The sequence below is a fragment of the Cyphomyrmex costatus genome, unplaced genomic scaffold, assembly GCF_001594065.2.
Source record: "Cyphomyrmex costatus isolate MS0001 unplaced genomic scaffold, Ccosl1.0 scaffold122, whole genome shotgun sequence".
NCBI lineage: Eukaryota > Metazoa > Arthropoda > Insecta > Hymenoptera > Formicidae > Cyphomyrmex > Cyphomyrmex costatus.
Window position 1 is genome coordinate 145,975 of NW_017275196.1, and position 18,003 is coordinate 163,977.

Sequence of the window (18,003 nt, forward strand, 5' to 3'; positions counted from 1 at the left end):
CAGATCGATATACGTTAAATATAACATTTCAATAGGAGCGGCATGGATATACGCGTTAAGTGCCGTACTTGTGATCGAGGCCGCAAATGGATGAGGCACTCGACCATCGGATACAGAATACTGAGTGGTATCGTGAGACACCTCGATATTGTGTGCAGATTTCTGTCTGCAATTTTATCGTCCGCGAAGGAGGGAAATCCCCTGGCTTTATCCAATCTGCGAATGTCGCGTCAAATGAAACAGAACGCGCGTATATCCGCTCCCTTCTGATCATTGCGCAATCTCATTACTTAAATTGTTCCGTAATGCCGCGAACGTGCATTTAAATTAACTTCGACCGCGGAAATATTTATCAATTGTGCTATAAAACTCCCATTACGTGCACCTGCGTGTGCTTATTGATCCGAGCCACGTCTATGAATGTCGTTTGAAAAGTAATTTGCGGAACGCGAAGACAATCGATTACAAAATGTAATAATATATAATTAGACTAAATTACATAATTTTTTAACTAAGGAATTCGGTACTTTCGGAACGAGGAAACAGATTACAACGACGATCGTGTAAACAGCACAATCATCATCCGGCAGTATCTGCCACGTGCGGGTCAATGATTCGGTGATCATTTGATTGATTAATCGCCAGTTTGGCGTCACGAGGATGTCCTACATCTCTAGCACATTCTGCCTTCTATACATAAATCCTTCAACCAATTTGGAGCCGGACTTCTATTCGACGAAGCGTCGAAGGAAATCATGACGTGCGATATTTTTAATTTTTATATTTAACATCCGTATATCGTTGTTTAATATTTTTAAATCGGGAATTTATTTAAGTGTTAAGAGTGTTAGAAGAATTCAATGCAGAATCGCGTCTCTATTTTTTTCTTTAGTATCATATATATATATATATATATATATCACGAAAAGATATTTTTAATGATTTAAAATTATTGATTCTTACGTTTTACTCAGAAAAACTGGTTTCCATAAATCGGTTAAAACATCCGTGAATAAAAAGTGGACTCGGCAGATCTAGGACGTGTACCAAAATATGCGGAAATGCTAAAGTTCTCAGCTTATTTTCTTAAGACAAGATACGTCTTTATATTCGCAAAGTAAATGTTACTCATTTATTCATAGAGATTCAGGAATAGCTGTAATATCTCTCAGGAAGGAACAAGAAGATGACGAGGTAAAAGGCATCTTTCGTTAGCACTCGAACATTTGTTTATCAAACGATCATAACTGAGTATATACTGCATTATTATATTCCTTTCGTCTGGGGTTGCTTTACCACTGTTTGTGTCAGAATTAATGATAGACTTCCTTTTCTTACGCGCTTCAGTCACATCGTCACACTCATTTTCCTTTTTACGCCTCTTTCTTGGCCTCCTTCCAATCTCGAAGCCAAAAAGCGTACGTTGCATGCCAGTGCAATGTGGTTTGCATAAGACAAAAGAGCATAGCTCCTATGGAAGGAAGAGAGAGAGAGAGAGAGAGAGAGAGAGAGAGAGAGAGAAAGAGAGAAGATGATTGAATTCGATGTGGTATCGTCCAAGCATACCGCTATTATTTGAATCCATTTTGAATATTCCTATTATGCTTTCTCAGAAGACATCATGTTCAAAAGAATCTACCTGTAGTTTAGTCAGCTCTTAATAACAGATGTATCCTTTACAAAAAGTACGCAATTTGCATCCCTGTGCAGTAAATTTCAGCAAGTTTCTTTGTGCTGCGAGATCTAAAATTGTTAATAATTTGCTATTATATATGTATAAAAAGTATCTAAAGTTATACCATTAATAAATATCGTGTTAATCGACATAAAATTATTGACAATTATACGTTTGCAGAAAAGAACATTCAAGCTCTGAATTTGGTTCTAATTATTTTTAATGTCTCTAACAAATCAATTTGCAATTAAAATTGCAAACTTTTTGAACTATAAGTGAGCTCAAATAAAATCTTCTAATTCAAATATTTCCTGTTTGATTGAAACGGTGTCTCGGTCAACATGTGGTTTAATCATATCGATCGATCTATAGACATTGTCAGGCAGTGTTGACGGTCAGCAGCATATTCGTCGTGCCCGTCCGAGAGTTTAACTCACCTATCGATACTGTTTGCCTACCGATCTCCCCGAGTTCGGTCGACGAACCCGAGGAGAGTGCAACGTCGAGCGCGCGCGTGTCGATCGCAATACCGAATTGACTTTTACCTTGGCACGGAATAAAGAGCCAACACACCCGGGTTCGCTCTTTATAACGGGCAGGGTGATCGCTTTTACAAACCGCGTTACGCGACTCGTCCGTTTTACAGTCGCGGCGTGTCGATTTTCGAAGAGATCGGACAAAGCGCGGCACTTTGTCGGGCGCCCCCGAGAGGCGAATTCTACACCGCGCTTCTGGCTGTTTCGAAAATTTCGAGACGTATATACGCGCCACGTATCCCAGTGGCAACATGTGTGCCACGATCACCGAAAACTTCGAGTTACGAGATCCGACCGGGTACTTTATGAGCGTTCGAAGGACAATGGTCCCCCCTTGCCGCGCACGTTCCTCGAGTGAAACCAGATTCGCGTTGGGAATTCGTCGTCCATAAGTCCCGCGTGGCCACGGAATTCTCTAATCCGTGCCTAATATCTTCTCGTCGAGGAGCTTGTCGCTATGGGACCCGAAGTTCTCGGTAATAGTAGGCGTAGACCGGTGGCGGTCGCTCTCGCCCACTCTCGTAGGTGGTCCAGCAAGAAACGAACGCCGAAAGTTCTGATGCGGCTGTTCCGCTGAATTCGAATCGTGTACCGGGGACTATTAACGTCTCCGCGAGGACTTAATGGACGATTCATACTGGCTAATTCACCTATTTATCTCTCATATTACATATATCTGGTGTTAACGGCCAGCCGTTAAGTATTTTAGACACGTTCATTGAAGAACTTTAACATAATTTTATTGCATAAATTTAAAAACCGACCGAGATAATCGCCCTATATATATATATATATATATATATGTACTATATTTGATGTACTTTAATCTTCTGACGATTCAATATAGACCGAGCTTTAATTCGCGATATTACAGCGAAGTATCCTTTGATGGTTTTACGGTTGGCTGATCCAGGGAATCAGTGTATCGACTCATGTACAGGGTGATTCAGGATAACTTAGCTTCTCTAAACTTTCGTATAACATTAAGTGATATGATGTGTAGTTCCTTCTGAAAGATTCCCTTTAAAGCTTCATCTTCATGTTTCATTGCGTTATTAATGTTTTATTTTACTAACGTGTACGGCGCGTGTGTTTCAAAGGGACGTGTACGGTAACGTTAGACCGCTTTGTAGAAGCGCACGTTCTGTTTCCGAGCGCAAACAGTTCCGTTTAATATCCGACTTCTCTGACCGTTCTCACTAAGGATCCGTGACGCACGGAAAGCACGAATTTAGGAAGGAATGTACAAAGAATGTTATTCGAAATTTTTCACCAGCCGCAAAATACTTGAAGGGGACGCGCTTTCAGTTACCAGCCGTCTCTTTGACGTTTGAGAAAGATACGAGGCACGGGTAAAAATTCTGAAACAATTCGCCCTTGTCTGGTGCGTCTAAACGCTCGACGTTAATATTTCTAGAGGAGACGGAAGTGGACGGAAAGAACGATCCACCTATGCTCGCGTGTGGGTACTCGTGCTCGCCCGGCGTTTTAAATAATCTCACTTAATCTACGGAAGGGATATTAGCAGATATATACAGTTACTGCGCGCGGCAACGCCATGAAAATGCAGCCGGCGCGCGAGCGTACACGGACGACACTTTAATTAAACCGACTAATGCGCGAAAATTTATTGCGCTCGCAAACATCGCGGTCTGTCAAGCCGCTTGTGCTTACCGACGAGATATCGTCGAGAGATACGAAAGCGCGCGGGTTTGATATTAATACGTCTAGCTCGAGTGTATCTATCGCCGCATCTTTGACATTCAACGTCCAATGTCGGAGCGTTCGAAACTTAATGAAAATCCACGCGCGTGAGTCGTATTGCTCGGTTCGCGAGAAATTCTATGAATCATACACTTCGCGTGGAAAAAAAAAAAAAAAAAAAAAAAACCACGGCGTTTCCGTGCGCCGCGAGAAGCGCAAAACGAAGCGAAAACGGATATACATCGCGATGTATTGATCAAACGAGGGGGAGGGAGGGGGGGGATAAAATTAGAAAATAATCTTCACGGAGAACGTAGAGAACTCGTTGTAAAACTATCCCATTAATTCCAGTATTACGACGTGAAATCGACACGTATCCGGCACGATCGATCGACAGAAAACGGACTCGCGCTGTTCTCGCGCGCGAGAGATGAATTTCGTTTCCTTTACTGCGCGTCTCTCCGACGAGCGACGAGTTTAATTATTCGCGATCACGCGAATTCCTCTCCCGTCGCGTCGCTCCACGCGCGTCGGTTTTACCTGCAAAGAATGGAAACTCTGAGCCGCGGAGCGAGGCATGCCCAGCATGCTTTGCACGGGTCACACGCCCGGTTCAGGTCGATCCACATCGCCATGGCACCGCGCCCGCACGCCGAAGGAGCGTGCGAATGAGACCTATCGAAAATGTTATCGATAACGCGCGAGAGGTGAACGTATCACGGGGATAAAAAGTATATAACCTGTCACATGTATATATATATATATATATATACGCACACGCGGGATGGACAGGCGCGAAATTGTTGACACGGCGACGACGGGGCGCGTCATGCGCGAGAACTGATGCCTGGAATGTGGCTTATCGGTGTCGGCGCTTGATATCGAGAACTTATCTTGAACGGGTCGCCACGTTCGCGTACGTGTACGTATGTAAGGTGCGATTCCGTGCGCATACGCGCGACGACGAAACGCGCGATAATGCGTCGGCCGCGAGAGACGAATTTCCGAGCGGCACTCCGCCCGATTGTTTCATGCATAAAATGCGCGACGTTCGGATTTATCGCCTCGTTTAATCCTTCGAGGAGATGGCACTATTTAGAGGAGCAGGCTTCCCATCTCGCCTGTTAAGGCAAATGATTTGAGACTGCCCGACCACGCAGGCGAAAATTCCGATCTTTTTCCCTCCAAAGATTATCCATGCTCGCGTTAAAAGATAACATAGTGGAATTCGATATCAACTGGAAAATCTATGGCGGAAAATTGGGAGAAAGAGTATTTAACAATCGACTTATGTGCATTTCCGCAATAATATAGACTAACTTTAATCTCGATTTAAATTACTCTTTATCTTTTTCGAAGAATTAAAGTTTATGATCGATTAATGTTTATATTTTTATCAATGTGAATTAACTTTAATCTCAATTTAATTTACTCTTTATCTTTTTTTTTCAATTTAGAAAAAGATAAAGAGTAAATTAAATCGAGATTAAAGTTAATCTGCATCGGTAGAGGTAGAGTACGTTAATTGATCAGCTTTAATTTTAGAATATACATCGTACTTTACTTCAAATATTTCATTAATATCTTTCTCTCTCTTAATGATAGAAAAATCATACATTTTTAAAGAAGAGATTAATGTAAATTATTTTAGATATATATTCGGTTTCCCGAATATCGATCGGCTCAACAAATTGGGTATTTTCATTTCCTACGTTATCGTATTCGGCGCGGTCTCAGGCACATTATCTATTTACACAGCAAGTGCCATGTGTGTGTCAACTCGATACGTAATACAGAAGCGTGCGTGTGCGTTCGCACCTGAGGTTTCAAGCTGAACATACGCGTGCATACGGTGTACAAAGGGGGAGGGGAGGTTAACCCCCGGGAGTTAACATATGCTCGATTATGTACACGGGATAGACAACCCCTTCGATGAGTCACTTGCGGCAAATAAAGGAGACGATCGACGAGAAGGAGAAAGAGAGAGAAAGAGACCGTCCTTTTCTCCGACGCGCACGCAATGCCTTTTCACGAACGACGAGGATGTGTCGGTTTTACGTTCCTCGTCCGATACAATCTTAAACGTGACGCATCCATTAGTTGCAGCGTCGTTGCAACGTCATGAGATATCATAATGTGACGTCAGACATTCAGTACGGAAATCGAATCCGTGACGCAGGTAGACGCGTCGGCGGGATTACTCAGGTCTGCGTATTGTCCGATGATTAATAACACAGTTCGACGAACCATTTTTTATCCTTGCCTATATTCATCATCATCATGTAATGGCGGTTTTGGCATATTTGCCCTAATTTGCTTAAAATTCTGACGTGATACGCAAATTTTGTCAACGGCATCGTGCTCAGCGCGAAAATCTCTTCGGAGAATGTACTGTGGCACTTCGGAGAGAATTTGGTGTTAACCGTGTAATTGACAAGATACGCAGGGAATTTTCGGGTCGCAACAAACGTGGTAATCGCGAGGAATCCAGTTACCGAACGCCGCGAACGTCTCGCGAGAAACCCACCCCCGTCGCCATAATAGAATAGGCTAACTATATCCGATCCTTGACCTAAAAACTCATTGATCTGCTGGTAATTCTAGCGCAGTGTTCCTCGCGTCCTACAAAGCACGAGATGCGATTACGCGCCAGGTGACGACGTGACGCGCAGTTATATGTACGTGCGGCGTCCGCAAGGAATGATGAAGCGATTCAAAGCGGAGATATCCCTCGATGGTAATCGTATAAAGTCCTTTTAAAAGGATAAAAACATTCCCCGCGCGAGCGCTCGCTTTTTGAACGAGCGGATGAAAAATCGCCCGCGCGTTTCCGCCGCCGTCATGAAATCCACTTTCTCATAACAAGAAGTGTAACGCACAAGAGTGCAAACTTTCTCGCGAAAGTACTTTGTACGTTGAATCATCCCTCTGGCGTTCCCGGGGGAATATATGTCGTTTTTCTATCTATACGTTCCGTAACACGCTCATAAACATCGCGGGAATTAAAATAACGATTCTTGCGCAGGAGTTCGTCCATTCAACCGTGTTTTCGAGCAGCGCGGCGACGACGGACGGTACGAAGTAAATGGCCATGAAAAACAAACAACTTATTGGTAAACAAAATGAACGAGGCAATGGCGCGCTGCGGCGCAAAGCGAAAACACGGAAGATTTACTTTTTTTCCGATTAGCGCTGTACTTTCCTGATCGGGACATTGTCTCCCCTCCCGTTCGCCGTGCCTCTCGAAACGTCCCCGTATCATTTGCGCGCGAATCAACGTTTTTTCGTTTCATAGAAAGAAATGGGCCATGAGTTTCTCGCGTCAGCGACGAGTCTTCCGGTGCGCGTCAGGTGCGCGCATCCACGATGATCCACGCAGCCGAACGACAGGAAACACAGGTGCGCGCTCGCCGGTGGACCCACCCTCTATAGCAACACGTTGCTGCGGAGAAGTTGGCGGACCCCAAACACGTCCCGACCGTAGTTAACGATTACGGCGATGCGTATCGGACGCTACGCACGGTGCGCTGCGTGCAGCGCACGGAATTCTTGAGAAAGTCTAGGTTTAGGCAAGAGGGAGGAGGGGATTCGGTGCGCAGCGTCGACTCGAGTCGACAATAGAATCGGGTACGAGTAAATAGCAGCAGGTAATCCTGCCGGAGCCTCTCCCGGCTTTTCCCCTGACGTTTTTCCCATTGTGAAGGTCGTCGCCACGAGAGACGCAGACGAAACTTAAATTCCAAGGCGCGTCTCAGAGGCTGGCCTTCGAGGTGCAACGCGAGAAGCTGCATTGGAATATCATGGAAAAATCGCGTCGCGCGTTGAAAATAAATAAAGAATTTTTTTTACGACGCGTGTTATATTCGCTCCCGAGGGAAGCTTTCGGATAGTTGTGAATGAGGAGTGAAAATTTATTTACTTTAAAGAATGTAAAGAGATAGTTTATACACTAAATTCCCCCGTAAACTCTCTTATAATTTTCATCATATCTTATTTGTAATAGTTAAAAAAAAAAAAATAGCTAGAAAATTTGTAATCAAATTTGTTTCTGATCAAACTTGCAAAGTGATAACTTCCGAAATACTATAAGAATAAGACCAGCTTGAGTTACACTAAACATCGCAAAGTTTGCGAATGTTGCTGTATTCAAAGTTGATTGCGTATTGAAAGCGCGCAAAGAGTTTTTTGCTGAAGCAGATCAAATCTCATTACGATAATAACATTCGTATTCATCAACTTCGTTATTATGACTGGATACGGCACTCGTTATTTATAATTTCATTGTCCTTTGTGGAGCGCATTAATCTTCTTAAACTAACTATATCGCATTTATTATAAATTATAATTCTCTTTGTGGAATATCTAACGGACTTTATAAAATAAATCTTTATAAAACGCAAGGGGAAATCCAATTTGTTGTGTCTTTAGGAAAATGGGGTGTGCAGCGCAAAATACGATTGTTCAATATATAGAAAACTATGTATTAATTATCAAATGCCGAGTGTTATTCTCCGCGAATAACCGTCGTTACATTCCCATTAACATGTCGGCGCATCGTTTGATTAACTCCGTTAACTATGTTCCTGGAACCGAGACGAGACGCGGGATTCGAAAGTGCGAAGGGGGTTTATTCGGATTTCATGCGGTCGCGATGAGCTGATTGCAATTTCCGCATATAATAGAGAACAAGCTTGATATTCCACTACTTTCTGTGGACAGCGGGCGACGCGGCTGAATTAGTGAAATAGCAAGAGCAATAGCCGGAACTAAGTGGAACACGGAATTCATTACTGGAATGTGTTTGAGCAATTACACATCGACGTACCGTATATGCGCGTTGTTGATTGGATTTGAGTTTATGCCAAGGAACAGTATAGACACTATAATGAACTTTCAATTAGTACCGTGGTCCCAACCTTGGCAGTGAGGTCAGTGGCTCTCAGTTGCCGATGTGAACGGACCGCATAAAGGCAAAAATATTTAACCTCGATTCGTGGCAGGAGAAGACCATTGCCAAAAGACGCCACAGGTGAAATCGAAATCAACTCGATGATTAATTGACGCAGACTTTTCTTTCACGTACACACAAATAACGTTTCTTAAATGAGTGTCTATTTATAAAATAACTTATTTATAAATCGCAAAAAGAGATAACCGGGAATAATTTTTTATTTTCTCACTGTACATATTTGTATTTATACGTATATTTCTCTCTTGGAAACAAATTATAAATAAGTCGTATAAAATTACATTCGATCTTTAACTGGCCTCCTTGTTCTTATTCTGGTTGAATAAATACTAAAGAAGCGACCGTTATTGACTGTTTTTTATTATTTCTTTACATAAATATTATATTTCTTGTGTACAAAATCTGAGATGATTTTTTAAGTAAATATTTGACTTTTCATTTCTTTTTTTACTTTCACAGTAATTGATTCGCCCGGTCCTTTTAGTGAGAAAGTTGTATGCGGTTAATTTGCAAATAACTGTTATAAAAACCTTAATGAAAGTAGGAGACTCGATTTCGCCGCTTTTTTATATTTCTTGTTAAATACATAAAAAAGAGAAAGGGTTCGATATATCTCGCGATAGAGCCAGTGTTACACTTAAAATCAATTACAATTTGTTCGGAAACGTAAAAAAGCCGACAACATAAACAACGATGGGTCATCGCTCGAGCTGACATTACCCTACGGCGTTATTACTGCAATTGTACGCGACGACTGTATACGCGATGCTGATCCCGCGTGCTATCATCATCACGCTCGCTGCAGCGGTAGGAGGATACGCGATGCACCGGCGAAATGCTCCATTTCCCAGATACCTCGTTGTTGTGCCTCGTTATATACGCGGGGATCGGTAAGTTATGCAGTATTTAAGTACCGTTTTCCACGGCGAGGTATCCGCGCAGCCGGTTCCGCGGTGCTCAATTAATCGGCTTGATTAACGACCGTTCCTGTCAACGACCACGGGCTATTATTCGCAACTCGTACAGCTTTTTATCCGCGATTTTACATACACTTGTGTTTCCGTGTTTCAAAAAGAATCGCTGAACTTTGGACCGGATACTTCTTGCGATGCTTCAGCAATGTCGCGCAAAAGCGATTTCAAGTCGTAAAGCCGAGATTCGCATTGCAAAGCGAAAAATTGGATTCGGACGTAGAAAGGTGATACTTTGCTTACACGTCAGATATATACGTGCACCGTAATAATATATATAGTAGAGACGATTTCGATGAACGTAATGGCTTTACGAGCGATAATTTCGTGCGATCGCATTGTTGCGATAAAGGACATAAAAAAAAAAGGGAGAATATATTTTCCTTGTGAGAATTGAATTCTCTTCAAAACAGTTTTATTCCCCGAGAGGAACCTACTGCGCGTCGTATCCACCCATTTAAAGTTTCCCCGGCGTATTTTCGGTTTATCTGATAAACAGCTCTTAAACTCGAGCTTCGAACGAAACTACTTCGTCCCCGTCCATTACACCACGCGACGCACAATCAGAGAGTGGAAACTCTCAACGTCTACGAATGTAGCACGCTAGAATCTAACTTCTTGCTGAAGGGGAGCTCGATTGCCGATCGAATGTATCAGCTGAGGATGTCTGTGGTTTGTCTCCGCCACCGTAAGCCGCCATTGTCCGCGGCTGCTATTTCCAGAATCATAGCTGCTTTCCTCTATTCGAGGGAGGCGATAAAGCGTAAATAGGTCGCCGAGACGATAAGTTACGAATATGATTGGATCCGATATGATCTTCACGATGTAGGTCACGTTTTTCACAGGTCTATATTCTGAACGGGATATTTCGGTTGCGATTACCCAATGAAATGATTCGCCATTTACTCACGATCGTTAAAATCATCGTCTCTTCCTGCTGAAGCTGCTTGTACATATAATATAATGCGATGCATTCGAAATAAAATTAATTTTCCGATATATAACCTTTTACGTTTTCAGACTTAATATTCGTTTTCAGACTTATATATATAGTTTTATGTTTGCTGCCCTGCTAAAAGGTGAGCAGTTTTAGGAGCGTGACATTTTGTTAACCCAATTTTAACTAACGCTAAAATTTTTGTAACAAACGCAAAAAAAAACGATGAAGTATCTAAAAATTTAACAAAATTCAGGTCTGAAAGTAATATATGTTGGACCATTAAAATAATTATCTAAAACGCTTAAGCACTATGATATAAATTGATAATGTTGTAAAAAACATTCCATCAACCAATTTAAGTTCGTATACAATTTTGAAATATATATATGAATCTAATAGCTAATTTTTAGATGTCTTGATAAAACTGTACTTTTTGTACAATTACTGACACTTTGATATCTATTTAATCTACGTTAATTAAAAGACACTAATTACTTTCAAGGAAACAGAATGACATAATTGTAAGTATACAAGAATAAAATTCGTAAATGTAACATAAACAAAATTGAATCGTTTAACACTTTTGACAAAAAGATTTAGGTATATAATTGAGTGAGTCCAGAAGACCAGTAGGCCCACTGTCAGTTCTGGAGGATTAAGTTTCACGAGATATGTCGGCGTCAAAATGTTTGTCCGTTCGCTACTCTTTTTCTGATTTTAATTCCGGCGTGAAAGACGGCGGGACGGGAAATCAGTACATCTCGTGAATGGAATCACGTCGCTCGCGTATAAGACAGTATAAAATGATGGAACAGCGTCATGTGCAACGTTCCCGAGATTTACGACGGGGTTGACGACGACGATGATCCACGTTGTATTCGCGTTTACATTCGAGACGTCGACATAGTGTTGCAACAGGCGACTGCACATGAAACTGTTTACAGAACTGTTTACAATTGTTTCACGTGAGAAAATGTGTGCATGCGATTTCGACAGGGTCTGTGCTATCGCAGTGTCGAATAAACTCACGTTTCGTTATTCAGCGAGTTACATTGTAAATACAATAATATTGACCAAGTTATTCGATAATTTACGTTATTAAAAGTAAATAAATCGTCCTCGCACACTTCTCCCATTACATCGATGAAATGCACCGTGTAAGCTTCTGTCGAACGGTTTAGATTACGAAGCGAAGCGGTGCTTGAAGAAAGAATATATAACAAACGAAACTGCATTTAAGTTTTTTTTTTGTGTTCTTACAAAATACTTGAGAATAACTGCATCTCTGTTAACAGTTAAGTAATCTCTTTACACACGATAAGATAACACCTTGAACAATATCCTCGCTCGTGCGTTCAACATCCAGCTGCGTATTTTCTCATCAGTCCAATTTCTTTCGCTTCGTATTAATTATATAACCGCGATGCAATCGCCGTATGCGCCGCGCGGATAACATAATATGACGCAACGACACGCGAGTAGACGTAACGCAATATAGCAGTGTCTCTATTTTATCTGCATACTTCGTGGAGCGACGTGCAACCCGCGGCATCCTGAATAGTACAAGCGCGTTTAAATGAACATTCATTGTAGAAAATCGCCAGGAAAGCTAAAATGTTTCAAACCCGGCACTTCCTTTCCACATTTTTCGTCAGCGAGAGTTCTAAAACACTCTTTTTTTTTTTTTTCCACCGCGGATCTCTTCCCGCAAAAAACTAACGAGGGGGCAATTTCCCATGCGACAATATTATTCAATCGTCGACGCGCGGTGTTTTTGCGAATTAACAAGCCCTCTGCGCGCGGCTGGTATGATCTTACGCTCGAGGGAAGGTGCAAGCACGAGAACTATCAAATGTCTCGTGTACATCTGTTACGTTTCCCGTAATACAATCGTTCTGGAGCGGCGGTAACTGTACAAAAGGCGCAGAGAGGCAAGAAAAATAGAAAGAGCTTATCGGCGCTTTACTTTTCCTTCACGAGCAATTTGCACGTCCAATCTAATTCAATTTGGTACACGTATAGCTTATTAGTTCGTTACTCATTATTTAACAACATTAAAATTAAATTACGGCGTAGATTAGTACGATTGCAAATGCAATTGAAAGTGGACGAATCTTTTGTACTTGCTGGTGTTTCTGATGTAAATAGTGACGATATCTGTTTTTATACATTTAAACAGTCAGTCGCTTCTGTAAATATGAAATAATAGTGTATTTTTTTTTCATTTCTGTGTCATTGTATCGATAGTAGGTCAGGGAAAAACGACAAACACGTCACAGTATCGTGTTCATAATTAAAGAAAGGTCGTAGATTGCGACATTATTGTCTTAACGTACACACTGTACTTCATTACATACACTCGCTCTATATAGTTCGCTTTTAAATTTACAATATTTAAAGAAACGCATATCTTCAAGTTATCTGCGTAACGTAACCGACCTAAATTGCCATAAATTGTGCAGCCGATCTCTCTTCCAGAAGAGCGGCTTGTACTCGGAGGAACTCGCACGGAGTTATTGCCTTCCCAGAGACGCAAAAAAGTCGAAGTAAAAAGGTGTAATGTTCAAAAAATGTGCACATGTTCCTGTATGTAAGTGTGTCGTGCCGTGTAAAAGACCGTAAATGATACATGTATACAGTTATTGAAAAAAATTTTCATCGCGAGAATTCTTCTCCGAAAATGATCCTTCGAATGAAAGGAAGACATTTTTTAAATAAAAGTAAATCATCATGAAATAAATAAATATTATTTTTCGAGAAAATTCATTTCGAGGAAAATTCTAAAAATGTTATCAATTAGCTTTCTCACTTCGAGTATTTAATCACAAAGGGATTATCGTGGCTATTCGATATTAATTAAATATAAAACGAGGTTCCGTGAAAGAAAATCCATTTTCAATTCAAATTAAGAGTAACTTTAACGCCGTATTTATTTCAAAAGTTTAACAGCTAAGAAGAAATCCGCCGCTCGCTTAATAATCTAGGCTATTGTGACGCGTGTGTTTCGTTAAACTAAAGCTCTTGAAGAACCCACTTCTACATCTGTCATCAACAGGGATACGGGGCTATCCTCTGGAGGAAGCCGAGAGCTCGGGGTCTTTGAAAATCTTCCTTCGTATACGGAATCAGTCTGACTCCGGATTAGCCCGTGAGTATTAGCATGAACTTGACTAGCGAGGCTCGGGCGTAAAAGGCCATGAATGATGCGCATAATGTGTTAGACGTGAACAATGGGCAGCAGGCGTGTCGTCGGTACATATACACAACGTCGCCGATCCTCGTCACATCCACGTTGCACCACCTATATCCTCCTCCTCCCTATACTGCCCTCCCTCCCCCCTCCCCTCTCCCCCCCCCGGTCGATCCTCTCCTCTCTCGCTGTTCCACCTTCCCGCGACAGCTCGTCCATCCGCGCGTCGCTATCCTCTTCCTCCTTCCGCGCGTATGTATGTATTTTCTCTTCTTGTGTGTGTGTGTATTTTTTTTTTTTATTTTGAAAGCGGGATATACGTGGTCGGAACAGGAAACGCCATGGGAGGGGGAGACGGAATGAGCAATCGGTATTCCGTGGCTGTGTCACACACAGCGGGGCCGCAATATTGTGGAGAACGCGCGCGCTATAACGAGATGTACTATATAGCTGCGGCTACACAGTTGCGCCGGCAGCAGGAACACGTTCAATCACGGGAATGCGCTTCGAATTTGCTCGCCTCTCTTTCTCCTTGCCCTACGTCGTGCAAATCGACCGCGCGTCTCGCACGTACGCGCACGGATTGTCATCCTTTCTTATACCAGGCGGAAAAACACCCGCGGACACGCCATTCGCGAAGGTTTTCGCGTGCGGATCGCCTCGATCAGATTGTCAGACTTATATGTACGGCCGACGACACCTTTTAAATCGATCCTTTTGATTAATTAATTTTTTCAGCACTTGTTAACACGGGAGTGGTAGACTTGAAGCTGACGGATCATTTTCGAAATTTTACAAATTAATCAGAGATCATGAAGCTGTAGAGTTAGTGAAATATAATTCTTTACGCAAAGTCGTATTAAGAATTAAAATATTCGCGCGAGGTAAGAATATTTTCTATCTATTTTCGAAAACGGAGATCTAAAAACAATTAATGTCCAGTTTTATTTTAGTTTAATTTAATATATGGGGGAAAAATGCAATATTTAGAATATTTTCTATCTACTCCTAAAAATAGAGGTATAAATAATTATATATAGTTCTAATTAATGTATGATGTATTTTGATTTAATGCAATACGTCGGCAAAGATGACTTATATTAGATCACATTCGTTCTTTTAAAGCAATATCGTTCATTGTAAGCTGTTCAATACAAACGCTACTACGACGTGAAAAAATGTCACCGTTCCAACCGGACGCGCATAAACATTAACGCAGTTGCCGGGCACGGACGATATCGATTACGAAGGAGCGAATCGATATCGGACTTGGATATGAATAACGGATATGAAATTACGAAGTACGAGGCTGTACGTACCGTATTTATCGCTAAAAGAAATTGTTTGCTTGATAAATTTAATAGAGCACCGCAAATTTTGTAGACTCCTGTTTTCATGGTTTTTCTTTTTTTTTTTTTTCGCCATTAAGCATTCTGGCAACGTTAAACAAGCGATAAGCTCTCGTCGAAAGTATCACACAAAATATTTTCCGGTATCGATTGCACGGGTTGAAAAAAAGGACTTCGGAAAAAGCGCGAGGATTGCATTTGGGTCGTTGCAATGTATACTAATGCAAAAAGCAGCTTCCGCAAATGGAATTCTGTACGCGTGCCAAAAAATGCGTCAGCCGCAATAACTACGGGCTTTTAGGACGTGTCTCGCATGAGATGCATCTTGCTTTAAAGCGTGTGCAGGGAAACTGGGGCACTCGGGAGAGGAGCGGGGGAGGGTTCCCCGATCGCGATCTCATCCATCTAAAGAAGAGCGATGGTAGACTCTTCTCATAGGATTGCAGAGTAGCTTACGAGACGCGGTAGACACAGTTCACGAGTTCATTTTCGACCATTCACCGGGGCGGCCTCCTCTCGTTAAAAGTATACCTCGTATCAATAGGGCACATATTCATTCGTACCCGAGCGACACGATGCATCTACTGGGTAAGAAGCTCATGAATAAATTGACGGTGTTTCGCACGTTTAAAATGGGTCCGTCGACGTGTTTCATTATTACATTGTTAAACTTTCCTCATACCGTTAATAATCCGTGGTGTTAATTATTGTCTACCTTTCTGCCGCCGCATCATCCGCCCCGACGCGTACTGTGTCGTAAAGTATTAACTGTCTGAGCCGAGGACAAACCTCGACGAACGGTCGACGCGCTCAGTTTATTAAGTTAGAAAATTTAAAGCGTACAATGCAGGCGGTTTGAGAGAGCGCGAAACAACGGAAACCGGTCGTGTGCGGCGAAATTTGCGAAAGATTACATTTCGAGAGAGCCCGCATCCGCGAGGAAAGCATGAAGGAGAAGAAGAAGAAGAACAAGTGAAAGAAGGAGAGCGAGAAGATGAATAAGAAGACGAACTCTTATCGCCTTTAGCAAAACGACTCCTGAAGCATTGAGCGCGAGATAATACGCTCTCTTCTCACACACAAAGAGAATGCATTAATCGTGGAAATGAAAAAAAAGAAGTCGGTACGATAGAACAGAATTTCTTCGTTCGTTGTAAAATTAGAGAAGCTTCTATATGAGTATATATAGGAGTACCGCGAGAGTACCAGCTACTCGTGCCAAGCCGTCGCGCACTTAAAGAAGTCTCTCTCCTCTCCGCGCGAGTCCTTATGCCGTGTATCCCTTTCGTGTCACGTTAGAATTATATGCACGAAGGAGAGAAGAGAGAAAGAGAGGAGGAGAGAAAGTGAGTGGCCGCGGAGGGAAAGAGGAAGCGCGCGAAATTCAGCGGAGAAAAGAGGAGAGAAAGAGGGATCAGCCGGGCAGCTCCGTCGAGGAGCTGCATACCGAGGAGCTGGAAAACGCATTGTTTAGGCTGCACTCACACCGGCTCAAGGTGGGTGTGTCGCGAGCGTGAAATACCGGCGAAACGTGACTCTCCGTCGAGTGGTGAGCCTGGCAGCCTGCACTTCGAAGTGCTCGAGTCGCGCCGCAGATTCTAGCGGACCATCTCCGCATCTGCGGGAGAGAGAGAGAGAGAGAGAGGTATATTTGATCTACCGACCGACCGGAGATGCGACTCTCTCCGCGGAATCGATTCCACTATGATCCCACTCTTCTAAGGCGCATTTCAGATTAGCCCACTTGTCCGTACTCGATCGCGGATCGGATAATCGCTCCCATTTTTACATCGAGTTAAACGTACTTCTCCGCAATATACCTCGGAATTGAATGTTATTACGAGCGCTGAACGCGACGTGTAAAATGAATTTGCTTCAAAAATCCTCCTCTAATGTAGGAATGTAGGACACTAATTTCATTCCAAAGAGTGAATTTAAAATTATTATTATAAAATTGAAGCCAGAGTGATTTCGAGAAATTTTTTATAGTTGTAATAGAGTTGCGTTTAAAAAAATTCAAACGTGTATGGTAAGTAACGTGAGATTTTAACGTATATATATATTGTATTCGACATAATAATTTTGTGTAACGGTGTTTAACATCGTCGCTATGCTAATGCGACAACTGACAAGAACAGGCAGCATTAGATGCAGCATCGAGAAATATCGCATTGCAAAATAAAAACGATCCGGTGCTAAAACTGTGTCACATCCTTTTTTTTCCTCGCGTTATTCTCAACTCGTAACTTTTCTGAGACTCATAACCGGTTTTAATTAAGGGATACAATAAAAAAATGAGTTCTAGACATCCCACTATCCTACTTTGAGTTATCTTGTTCTATCTACACATATATCTTGTCGGTCTAGTTCTTATTCTTTTTAGTGTTATCAAATGAAATTGCACCTGGCTTTTTCTTTCCCGCAAATGTTTATTGCTATCGTTTATAAAAATGTGTCTGTGGATGTATATAAATGTACGAACATTAAGAGTAGTGTGTGTCTACGAGTATGTGAATCTACGAGCTTGCCAAATCCAAGTATGTGTGCGGATCTCAGTCATCCCTCTGAGAATTTTAAAAGATCGCTCTAAGTACGTTGATGGCGACATCCAACGGACATCGGCTGAATTTATTCTTCGCTATCGCGGTAAAGCAGAGAACGCGGGGATC

The 18,003-nt window shown here is 42.1% G+C and overlaps 1 protein-coding gene across 1 annotated transcript in view; it reads right to left on the reverse strand.

Annotated features, from left to right (window-relative positions):
• LOC108780369 (uncharacterized) overlaps positions 1–18,003 on the reverse strand; it is a 70,532-nt gene that overhangs the window by 26,333 nt on the left and 26,196 nt on the right. The gene's annotated exons all lie outside the window — the stretch shown is intronic.